Source organism: Glycine max, chromosome 2 (assembly GCF_000004515.6).
Source record: "Glycine max cultivar Williams 82 chromosome 2, Glycine_max_v4.0, whole genome shotgun sequence".
NCBI classification, from domain to species: Eukaryota; Viridiplantae; Streptophyta; class Magnoliopsida; order Fabales; family Fabaceae; genus Glycine; species Glycine max.
In genome coordinates, this window is record NC_016089.4 from 12,203,621 (window position 1) to 12,216,599 (window position 12,979).

Here is a 12,979-nt window from a genome sequence, read left to right on the forward strand (position 1 = left end):
TAATTTAATGGGAGGTATATCAAAATTTATTTTATTTTTTTTTAAAATATAACTTGCATTTAAAATAATAATTTATAGACTTACTTGAAATCACTCCAAGTTTTCAGTCTCAAAATTGTGTTATTTTTATTGTATATTTTTTTTATGTAACCGTAATATAATATATAAGGATAGGTCGTAATTTTTTTTAGAAAGGGATTAAAAATATAAAAAAATGTAATATTATTATTACTATTCAGAAATGAAAAATATATGATATCATTTATGATAAATATAAAAATATTGTAATATGTGATTAAATAATATAAAAAAAATTATATCACAATACATTCTAATTAAATTTCTAAAATAATTATTACAAAGTTTTATGATAGGATAGGATAATATATATTAAAAAACAATGATTAACACAAGGAATAACAATTTATATCTCATAAGAAAGTGTATAATTAAAAATATTTATTTGATATAAAAAAAGTTTAACACCTGTAACCAAAAAAAATGTTAATTATTTGATTTTATTCTAATGTTTTAAAATGGGCTGATACTAATGCAAATAGGTTAACTGGGCCGGGTTGGGTTGCAACTTAAAGTCTAAAAAACCCTAATTCTACCCTACTTCACAGCGTCGGAGACTTCACAGCGCCGTCGCAGACGAATCCAACTGCGCCGATCCTCTGAAACTGTTCGCCCGGCGCGTGAGGTAAGTCTGTTGCAACACTCAGAGCTTATTTTTTGTTTGAATTTTGATTTGAGAATTGTATGTAGTTCGTATGAATTTCATGTGAGTCAATAAAAAAATAATCCTGGTATACTATTATTTTTCTTCTCAAATGCATTTTATAATAATTTCCAACGTAAACAACAAAAATCAGTTATTCAATCATTCTTTGACAGAGAGTATTTGACTTTGTTGATAATAATGACATGTTTAACTTAAATAATGTATCAGTAAAAAATTAAAATTCCAAATGTGAAACAATAATAATGCATTCAAACTAAATTCCATTAGTATATTAGAAAATTCAACTATTTTGTTTTGTAAATTCAAACTTACAGTTCATTGTATTGAAAATTCACAGAATCCTCTCTCTGTATTGTCCAGAATATCCCGAAGTGAGACCAAACTACATAGTAAAAGAAAATGTTCGAGTTTGGAACTTCTGTACTTGTGCCTTCTGTTCAGGAACTTGCAAAGCAAGCCATCATCAATGTTCCAGAGAAATATCTTCGTCCAAATCAAGACTCTCATGTTATAGTAGACTCAACCTTAACACTTCCACTCATTGACCTTAGCAAATTACTATCTGAAGATGTAACCGAGCTAGAGAAGCTAAACAATGCATGCAAGGAATGGGGTTTCTTCCAGGTTTGAATTATTACTCATCCTTTATTACTTAAAATATCAAATCCAAGGCTGATCAAAAAAAAAAAAATATCAAATCCAAGAATTCAGTTCATTAAAATGAAGGTCAATGTAAATTTTAAGGAAATTATAGTTGATATGTAAGCTAGCTAGCTAGCATTATGTTATACAAGTGTCAATCTCTTAATGGTCTCATGAACATCACTGTAAGTAGCAACTAAAGCAAGGTTTTTAATGCTGCCATCACATTCACATGATTTTGGCTAGTAATTAATATTTGATAAATTAGTTAAATGCTTCTAGATCGTTCATTTCAGCTTCGATTTATTAACAACACACCATGTGATTTAAATTAAGAATTTGTGCACACTCTTGAGTCTTGACTCTTTAGAACATCTATACTTTCACGTACAATACAAATTTCTCCAAGAATTTGGCATTTCTGCCTATACAACAGGAAAAGAAGGATGTAGATCTAATTTTGGTAGATGACTATTTTGGTCTCTGAATATATAAACTAATGATAATTTAATTTCTAAATGTGTAAGAAATACGATAATTACGATCTGCATAAAACTTAATAATAAATTGATTCTTAAACTTTACAACTTAATATCAAATTGATCACTAAAAAATATAATTTATTATTATCAAATTAATTCTTGAAAATTACAACTAAATAAAAAATTGGTCCCACAAACTTCATGGCACGACAAACTTATCGTACTTTTTACACAATCAATAACAAAATCCCATCTAGCACCAAAACAGCAATTTATTCTTTAATTTTATTGTTTTATATGATTTCTAATATAGAAATTATATAAAGGTGATTAATCATGGAGTCATCCCTTCACTGGTGGAAAATGTGAAGAGAGACGTTCAAGAGTTCTTAAATCTTCCAATGGAAAAGAAGAAGCAATTTTGGCAAACCCCAGATGAAATTGAGGGTTTTGGCCAGTTGTTTGTTGCATCTGAGGATCAAAAGCTAGAATGGGCAGATATGTTCTTGGTTCACACTCTTCCAATAAACGCAAGGAATCCTCGCTTATTTCCTAACTTTCCCCAACCATTGAGGTTATTTTCACTCTATGTGTATATATCCTTTTAACTACTACAATATTGAGTAATATGTTGATATATAATTCAAACAAACATTGTTTCATTGCAGAGATAATTTAGAGAACTATTCTTTGGAACTGAAAAAGCTTTGCCTCACAATCATTGAGCGAATGACAATAGCTCTTAAGATTGAACCAAATGAACTGCTAGACTACATAGTTGAAGATTTATTTCAATCAATGAGGTGGAACTACTACCCTCCATGCCCCCAACCAGAAAATGTCATTTGAATAAATTCTCATTCAGATGCTAATGCCCTCACCATTCTATTCCAAGTCAATGAAACAGAAGGCCTACAAATAAAAAAAGATGGGAAATGGATTCCTGTCAAACCACTACCTAATGTTTTTGTCATCAACGTTGGAGACATTTTAGAGGTAATTGGTGGAATATCATTCACAAACTAACAACATATATGGGATAATTGGTTGCTTATCTAAGTTGGAGCATTGGGAGAATGAGCCTAACTATTTAAATTCAAAATAAAAAGACATAATCTTCATCTCTATAAAGGATCATATATCAAATTAGATAAGCAACCAATTATCCCATATACGTTATTACAGTTTTTTTTTTACATCTAATTAGTTATATATATATATATATATATATATATATATATATATATATATATATATATATATATATATATATATATATATATATATATATATATATATATATATATATATATATATATATATATATATATATATATATATATATATATATATATATATATATGTAAGTTGGAACAGACAATTGTGGCTTAATTTACAACAAATTAATTGCATGTAGTGTGTGAGCAAATTGAATGTAGAAAGTTATAAAAGATAAAAGAGAAAATAAATTGATATTAATTTTATTATTTTTAATTTCTTTAATACTCTCTTAATAAAGCTTATATTATCGATTGTGTGAGAAAATATTATAATATTTTTTGTTCTCACTAAGAACATTTTTTGGATCCGCTATTGGGTGAGAAACAAATTAATGGAAAGAAAAATGAAGGTAATTTTGAAAGAGCAATATAAATAATTGACAAAATTTAATGTGATTAATTACATTAACCAATTTACTTAAAGAATATGAATTAATTAAAATGTTGTTATATATAAGAATCAAGGTATGAGAAATTCCATGACCTTATCATTTAATTTATTATATCTACAAATGGAAGTTGCTAATATATATCCATTTGTTATTTAAAAGGAACATATTTGAAAGCTACAACTTTGAAATTGTTTTAACAAATTCCAAGTTTTAACTTGGTAGCATAGTATTTTCTCTGTGTGGGATAATATTCTATGCATGGTCTATGTAGATATTGACAAATGGAATTTATCGGAGCATCGAACATCGAGTAACTATTAACTCGGAGAAAGAGAGAATTTCCATTGCCACATTTCACAGGCCTCATGTGAACAGAGTTATAGGCCCAACACCAAGTTTTGTTACTTCTGAAAGACCTGCAGTGTTCAAGAGAATTACTGTTGGAGATTATTACAGAGCATACTCTTCGCGCGAGCTAAATGGAAAATCATGCCTTGATTTCATCAGGATCCCAAATGAAATTAGTAAGTGATAAAAGTTCAAGTACGACTTTGCCTTGAGATGGAAAAATATAACTTGTATACTGAAGGCAGCTAGTGAATAATAGCACAATAATGCCGCCAGGTATAATAAATTTCTTTCCAAGGCTTTAAGCTGGTGATATCTATGGTACATATGGGCTTTCAACTCACAATCTATGGTGAAATCTATGGTACATATGTGCGGTTGTGTGTTGTTGAAATCTATGCCTCTCATAAGGCTTTAAGCTGGTGATATCTATGGTACATATGTGCTAAGAGTTGTGTGTTGAAATGTGCCTCTCATATGGACAATAATGCACACAATCATCCTTATATGTTGCTAAGAGTTGAAATGTGTATTCTTTCATTATACGATGATTGTGTGCGGTTGTGACATTGTTTTTAACTATACTTGATCAATTGATGTTTTTTAAAATTGGATTGATCATTAAATTAATTAAATATGAATTTAAATTTATATTTAGTTTTTTAATCATCATGGCATTGATATTAATGTGAATAATGATTAATATCTGTTGAAAATTTTGATTAATTATCTTTATTAAGCTTGAATCCAAAACCTTTTTTGAGGACATTGAATCTAGTTTCACTCGATGAATGACATGTTAGTTGATTGAATCATACTTAAACTTATATGAACAATAACAAGTCCAAATGAAATATATCATAATATTTAGGTTAATTTAAAATTAAATAAAATATAACAATATTGTATCTATCGCCATTAAAAATCAACATCGAGTTTGAAATCGATGTTAAAATATACGTGATAATGCCAATGATCATGCATGTGAGAACGGATCCTCTCATGTGTGGAAAAAAAAAAAACTTGACCATATCAAGTAAAAGGATCTTAGGGTGTTTTTTGTTTTTTATTTTAATTTTAGAATAAATTATGTTGATGAAATTTACTGAATGATTAGGATCTCATGCAGGTAATGCCAGCTTATATGGAATCCAATCCCTATGCATCTAATTACACTATCAAACACAAGCACAATTCTTTAAATTGGACTTCCTAATTTAAAGTCAATTCTTTAAATCTCATGCAAAGGTTTTTTGAGGCTTTTGATTATTTTGGTGAGAAAAGGTGATTTTAGGTAGCACTTTCTAACAAGGGAATGGAAGGGTTGAATGATTAGTGCGAGTATTAAAGGGTAATAAGGAGTGGAGTTGTTGGTACAGGACAAGAAGGAACAAGCCAAATAAGAAAAAGTGTAACAATAAATAAACAAGTAAATAAATAAATAAAAAATGTAAAAGAAAAAGTAAATAAATAAGAGAAACGTGTTTGCACCAGGAAAGGCTTGAATGATGGTGTGAGTATTTAAATACAGTCGTTGTAAAGCTATTTTTGTTTTGCTATATTAACACTAGCTAACTTAAGGGAGTTAATATTACCTATAAAATTGTATAATTATTGAAAACCTAATCGCAAATAAAATATATGGAGTCCTATTTCTTTTCTTAAAAATGTAATAAATTATAAACACGTGTAGAACAATTTAATCATCTTTGTAATCTGTCGTTGGATAGTGTAATCTTAGTACTAAGAACATTCTCAATAATGACGGAAACAGTGAAGGATACAAGCGGGATTGGAGATGAATTAATTCCTGTTTCATTTACATGCATAAGGATTGGTTTCCCACGGTGGAAGATATACCAAGGTCTTCCATCCTAATCAGATCCTTGTTTCATTTACATGTAGAGCATTCTGGTTCTTATACTTATAACACATTCTTAATTTGATTCTTATTGTAGAGATCAGTCTAAAAATTAATAATGTTTTTTTTTACAGGCAAACAATTTTGTATTATATATTAAAGGTACCAGTAGTACCATTAGCTTACATGTAACAAAAAATGATGCTCAAGGTTAATGAATATTTATCACACAACAAAAATAATAAATATCAAGTAACCAGAATCACTTCCCCTCATAACCTGCAGTTGTAAAGAAGTTACAGCATACTGAGCATAGTTCCCAAAAGAAAAAAAAATATTTATCTAATTCTAACTTTTCATTTCAATAAAAAAAAAAACCACCGAACCACCACCTTTATAGGAACTCTTCCCATCACTTTGTTACCCCTCCATTTATATTACTTGCCCACACCTCATTTAGATATGTAAAATTTTTAATTAGTATCCATAGCATATTGATTAAAGAATTAAAAAAATTACGATGATCACTGCCTCCCACGTACAACACCATATCGGCACCTCCCTATCGAGTTTCCCAGAGCATGACCTCTTTGCTGCATAACTATGACAAAATTAAGAATGTGTAATTGGGTTAACTATGGCAAGGATCAAATCGGTAATATTTACACATGTAAATTAAAGGATTGGTTTAATAAATCTTTAAGTATAAGAATTTGTGACACGGGTAAGAACCAAGTTAATTGTATGTTTAACATTTTTTTTTAAAGAAAACAATACTTTTAATCTGTTCATAATATGAAATCAAATTATAGACTAGAAGTAGCAACTAGTGTTTGGTTCAAATTGAAACCAGAGTTATTCTTTTTAAGTGAATTTTATGAATGGAAAATATGTAATTAAATTAAAAGTAAATTTTTTATTAAACATGATTCGTCAAATTTTGTAATAGAGATTATTTATTAATAAAATTAATAAATATTATATATCAATATTATGATTGAAAAAATAGATAAGAAGTATCAAAATTTGACAAAAAAATTAACTAAAAAATCAACATAGAATGATTATTACGTTCCATACATATATACAGAGAATGCAGGATGAGTACAAAATCTGACCAGCATCATACGAGTCCCAAATAAGACAATCACATAGTACAAATGATGAGTGCGCACCCGTGAAATATTGGAACATTCAAAACAGCCCTTGTTCAGTTTATCTGTTGAATCCGTGATATTGTTGTCAGTGAGTATTCACCCCTTGTGTTATCCATCTTATTTTTTGTTTAGCAAGTGTATCAATTGATTTAAATACTATTTTAAAATAGTAAGATTGAATATGGAATACTCAGAATTTTAATTATATTCAAAGTTTATGTATATATATTTAATTTTAAATGATTAATAAATTGAATCAAATATTTGTAGCATCTGATATTAAATATAAATTTGACATAAAATTAAACTATAAAATTAGTATGTGTAAAGGCGAAAAAAAACAAATACTAAATAAAGTGATAATCAATGCAAAATTAATGACATGTTGGAAACTCGACCTTCCAAAATTACTCTTGATGTAACATTAATGATTTTTTTTCTATTCAATATTATTTCAATCATTACTTACATCTACTTGTATACTTTAGCTATGATTGCTTACATAAAAGAGTCTAATCTACCTAATTTCTTCCCTAATCCCTTAATAGATAGACTACACAAATTACATTATAAACAAAGATGCATAAAATATGTTAAATAAAACCATTCTATTCCTAGAGATAAATTATTTAAATGTTTTTTTTTTCGTTCTTAAGAGATAAACATTTTCAAATGCTTAAACTCTATAACATCACATGAGCATGAGTGATCAAGCCACATACATGATAATAAGCTCAAAAAAGAGACAAAAATACTGAAATAACCTTAAATAGATAGTTAGAATCATTACATCGTGTTTGGTTGTTAAGCTTCCAGCAATGAGTGGTTTAGTCTCATTGTCATGAGAGACTTACAAATACAAAAAGGGATCAAGGTAGTGGAGGAGAATGGAGAGGACAAAGGAAAGAAAAACGACGGTGCCTTTTGGGTTTTCCATTTTAATAAATAAATAAAAAAAATTAATTAGGTCATTAGTTCTCTCAATATATAAATTAACTTTTAACCCATAACAACTTTTACAAAAACACCTTTTGTTCCTTTTTCTTCTTCTAACGCACAAGAACCCTAACAAAGCAATCGGAAGAAAAGCTCTAGAGAGCATCAGAAACGCCACAATTGCTAACGGAGAACGCTTGAGTGACTACATCGAGGTAAAAGATGAGTTATTCACGCTTGGGGATTAGAATGAACATGTATAGGGATCTCTAAAGGATCAATTATGGGTTATTTTTATAAAATTTTAATTCATAAACCCTTTCCAATTGAATATTTCATACGCTAAATTGAGTGTAATATCTATTATCATGAAATTGTATGATTCTGTTTAGTGTATATTGAAATAATATTTTTTTTTATTGAAGGGGGTTAGATTTTTTTATTGTCAATTATTATCACTTGATTTTTGATTTTTATGTATATTAACGTGTATGATTTTCTTTGTTTTGCGCTTGTGATTTACCACCGTTTTTAAATGTGTCAGTGAATTGTTATCATTCGAATGAAAGATTTAACTCAAATAATTGCATTCCCTTTTGTTTGTAATTAGAATTTATGAACCACGCATATAGTATTACTTTGTTAAAATACAATATATATATTTCCCTTTTGCTTGCAATCAGAATGTATGAACCACACGTACTTTACTACTTATGAAGCTGACCATATATGTTTGCTTTGCATATATACATATATATATACATACATACATACATACATATATATATATATATATATATATATATATATATATATATTCTAAGAACATATAATAATAATAATAATAATAATAATAAATACAATGACGTTATAGAAATTATTGCTTAATAGTGATTATTTTTGTTACTTTCTAAATTAATTGTTGTAGAAGTTTTTTTTAATTGAAATTAATATATTTCAATTCAATTTATACGTGTTTTGTGTCATGTAAACATTGCTATTGAATGATATATATATGATGCATGAGATGTGATAAATTATTTTATTGGCATTATCAAATTGTGATTGAGATTGTGTGTAAGTGATAATCATTTGGTATGTAATGAATTGTGAATTACACGAGTATTGAGATGTATGTATTGAGTTGTGAGCTATGAATTATGTGATCACACAATTGTAAGATCCTTTAAGGATGACGAGTTAATGTGTGATGAGTTGTGATGGGTTCCACTGTGGGAACCCGACGAGTTTAATCACTTGAGACGCGATGAGTTAAAATAATTTTGGAAAATAATTGAGATTTTGAAAATAATTAAGTAATTGTATGCATTGCATAGTTTATAAGTAGAGTATGTGTGTTAAAATATTTTCTAGGTTGGACCTGAATCAAGAGGGAGAGACCCTAACGGACTCCTCAGAGTCTAGGCCTTGGGGTAAATACATCCGGTTTGAGTGCTCCTTTAAGCTTGTACTGATCCCATATGGTTGGAGCTTTCTCACAAAATAGAGTGACCTTGATTGGTCTCCCTATGATTTCACTTAGTGAGTGTGACCTGACTCGTCCATTATGAGGCATGTCTCGTCATGTACTCCTAGGTGTCTGACAAAATTTTTCATTGAAAAATGGTACCACATTGCATGTAGGCTTGAGTCTAACATATTTGTTGCATAACGCTTGTGTTGGACTTTTATTGAGTTAACAATTGCAATTTGATGTTATTTTCTGGAGTGTGTGAACTTGAATGAGTGTGGATAATGTGTGTGATTTTGTGAAGTGATGTTATTTATATGAATTTAGCTTTAAGTATTATATGTTTCACATGCTCTAATGTTTTATTATATACGAATGTGACAACTCACTCCCGGTGTGTATTTGTGTTTGGGCTGATTGTCATTCTGTTTCAGGTGAGCCAGCATATAATGAGTTTCATGCTGGAGATTGAGAGACTTAGTCTATGATAGGGATATGCTCAGATAAGTGTGACATTAGGGCGTAGGATTTTACCTCATATGTTATAATTTCGTGAATGATATAATTGTGTTATGTTTTATGTTTTAGTTTTGTTTTATATTTATTCAATGGACGACCTTGTTTTGAGCTGAGATAACTTTATCTTTTATTCAAACAATTTCTACTATGATTTCACTAAGTGGGTGTGAACCTTTTACCTTTTTGAATTGATTTAAATTAAATGTGTTTTAAAGAAGAAAAAAAAATTAATTCTGCACGATTTTATTTCCTTTTATTATGTATTTATATTTGTGAAGGTAGAGGGTGTCACATGTCTCAGCTCGTTATACTCTGTATAATGGATCATTCCTTTGTCCCCCCCTCCCTCCCTTTTTTTTTAAAACGCAGCATGATCGTGTTTTTTTCGACATTGACTATGCGCTGAGTGAGGGATGTGCGCTAAGCGTGGCTCGAAAAGGTCTAGTTGGATAAGTGACCATGCGCTTAGCGCACACCATGCGTTGAGCGCGCCTGCACGTGACAATTGGCTTCCCATGTAACTTTTAGCGCTAAGTAGGGGTGAGAATAGGCCAGGCCAGACCAGACTTTAAAAAGCCTGAGCCTAGCCTACGATTAATTTTTGAGGTCTGAGCCTGGCCTATAGCCTATCAAATGCTTTTATTTTGGCTCGGCCTGGCCTGGTAGCCTATTTAAAAGTCTTCTTCACATTAAATCTTTAATATTCCTAGTTGTTTTTACCAAAAAAAAAAAATAACAAGATGAAAGAAAAAATGGCAAGGTTTTGAAGTTTTACCTTTATTAAAGCTTGAAGTGAAAATGATACGATTCTTGTTTGCTCTGTAGTTTTTGTTTGTTGTGTTCTCTATTTTACTTCAACAGAGCGAAACGTAATAGGAAAAGGAAACGTTATAAGGAAATGAGAGAAAATTAGAGCATTACCTCGGTGGACTACACAGAATGTTAGTTACCTCTATCAAAAAACTTGAAGTGAAAATGATATGATTTTTGTATAGGAACGTAATAGGATATGATTTTTGTATAGGAATGTAATAGAATATGATAGGATATGATTTTTATTTGCTCTAAAATACATGAACGTAATAAAAGAAAAAGGAAACCTAATAGGAATAGAAAAAGGAACCGTTAACAGAAATAGGAAAACTAATAAAAATAATGAGAAATATAAAGGAACACATGACTAACACCTTGTCATTAAAGTTTTACTTAATTATAGGAATGAGATTTGCTAGTTTTAAAAAAAATATTATTTGTACCAAAAAAATAATATATATATATATATATATATATATATATATATATATATATATATATATATATATATAGGCCGACTTATAAGGCTTTCTAAGTCTTGGTCTATTTAATTTAATAGGTTTTTAAAAAAGTCTGAGCCTAGCCTTTTAATTAAATAGGTCAGGTCAGACCAGACTTTATGTAGGCCAGGTCGTAGGCCCCTGTAGACCGGCCTAGCCTATTCCCACCCCTAACGCTAAGCAAGGTTGTCACGCTAAACACGACTCTTTAGTTCTTCAACTCTCTTTCATGCTTTATGTTATATCTCTACAAAAAGTATACCACCAAAACACTATAAATTCATTAGTTTTAGTACCTACCGGATAAAAACTTAGAAGATGTTAAATTTCTAGTGTTTAACACAAAAAGAAGCAATAAAAGAGAGAAAAATCAGATAATTTACGTATACATAACAATTATCAATTGATCTAATCAAACATTATCTAGTCCAATTTTATTTTTTTTACTTTTATAATAATTAGTTTAAAAAGCATAGTAATAATAATTATAACTGGTTAATAATATACAAATTGTTTTACTATCGATCATGCATAAAAAATCAATTAAAAAATAAAATAAAACCTGTACATAAAAGAAAATAAGAAAAGATCCCTAATGAACAGCTAATTGCCAAAGAGTATTGACCCCTTTTGTATCGACTCATTATTAGGTGCTCCCATACCTAATAATTTCTGTTATGGTAACTTTCTTTTCACTACTTCTCTTATGATACCTTAAAAAAAAAAAGCTAAAGTGGTTTAACAAATTTATGTCTTGTGATATTTGAAAAATAGGAACCTAGCCTAAGTTTTTTTATTGATTAGATTGTTGGAGATGAGAATTGTGATACTAAAAAATTTAGACAACGTGCAAGGCGAGGTTCATACCATTTATTTTAAATTCAATTCGAAGTACCAATAACCAGACGTAAATGGATACTGACAAAATTTTTGTAAGATATATGATAAACACTTGATGCCTTTTGTGTTGGGAAGATTCGAAGGGTACACTTGTGAGTCTCTTTCACATGGTAGTCTCCCCCTCTAGGGGTACTTGCATACTCGTATGAGTCGATCACCAACTTGAAGCATCGGCTCTAATACCAATTGGAGAGATTCGAGGGATACACCTATGGATCACGAGCCATCACATAAGGAGACCTGATACCACACTCTAACTCAAAACCTTAAGACTCAGGTTTATGGGTCTTCTCCTCACTTATATGATGCTCAACCTTTTCACTTCTACTCGATGTGGGACCTCACCTTACACTTGTAACCCAACATTTTACACCACCGATCAAGACAAACATTAATAATATTAAGCGTCCTTTGATTAACTTAAAAGCGAGGTACTGCACCGAACAAAAATAATTGTTTTGGAATTAATTTGCAAACTGATTAAAGAATAACACAAATCAAATAAAAAGGACATTATAAAATCTTATTTAAATTTATTTAAATACTGGATAAGTATTAAAGTAATTAAATACATATTCGTTTCATTACAAGATTATAGAGTTCAAAGTAAGAGGCGATAGAGATTAAGTCCCTTAATCATGATTAGATCGTCAAATGATCTAGAGATGGTAATCACTCAAAAAAAGCTCAAGATCCAAGGTTCAAAAAAGTGTGTATAAATAGAAATCAGATTCTCGAAGTAACAACAACTATTCACCCTCATTTATTGTTGATATTAATTGTTGTGAGCCAAAATTTTACTTAGACTTTGGAATTTCCTTTACAAATACATTATCCATCGGAAGACTACTTCACCCAGCATCAAAGGAGGACACATTGAAGTAAAAGACACAACAAGTAGAGTGTTAATTCAGTCATCTTTAAGTCGATCGA

General features: G+C 29.6%; 1 pseudogene; it reads left to right on the top strand.

Moving 5' to 3' along the window:
• The first annotated feature begins 394 nt into the window (after positions 1–394).
• Positions 395–4,498, top strand: LOC100783275 (protein SRG1-like; annotated as a pseudogene).
• The last annotated feature ends 8,481 nt before the right edge of the window (positions 4,499–12,979 follow it).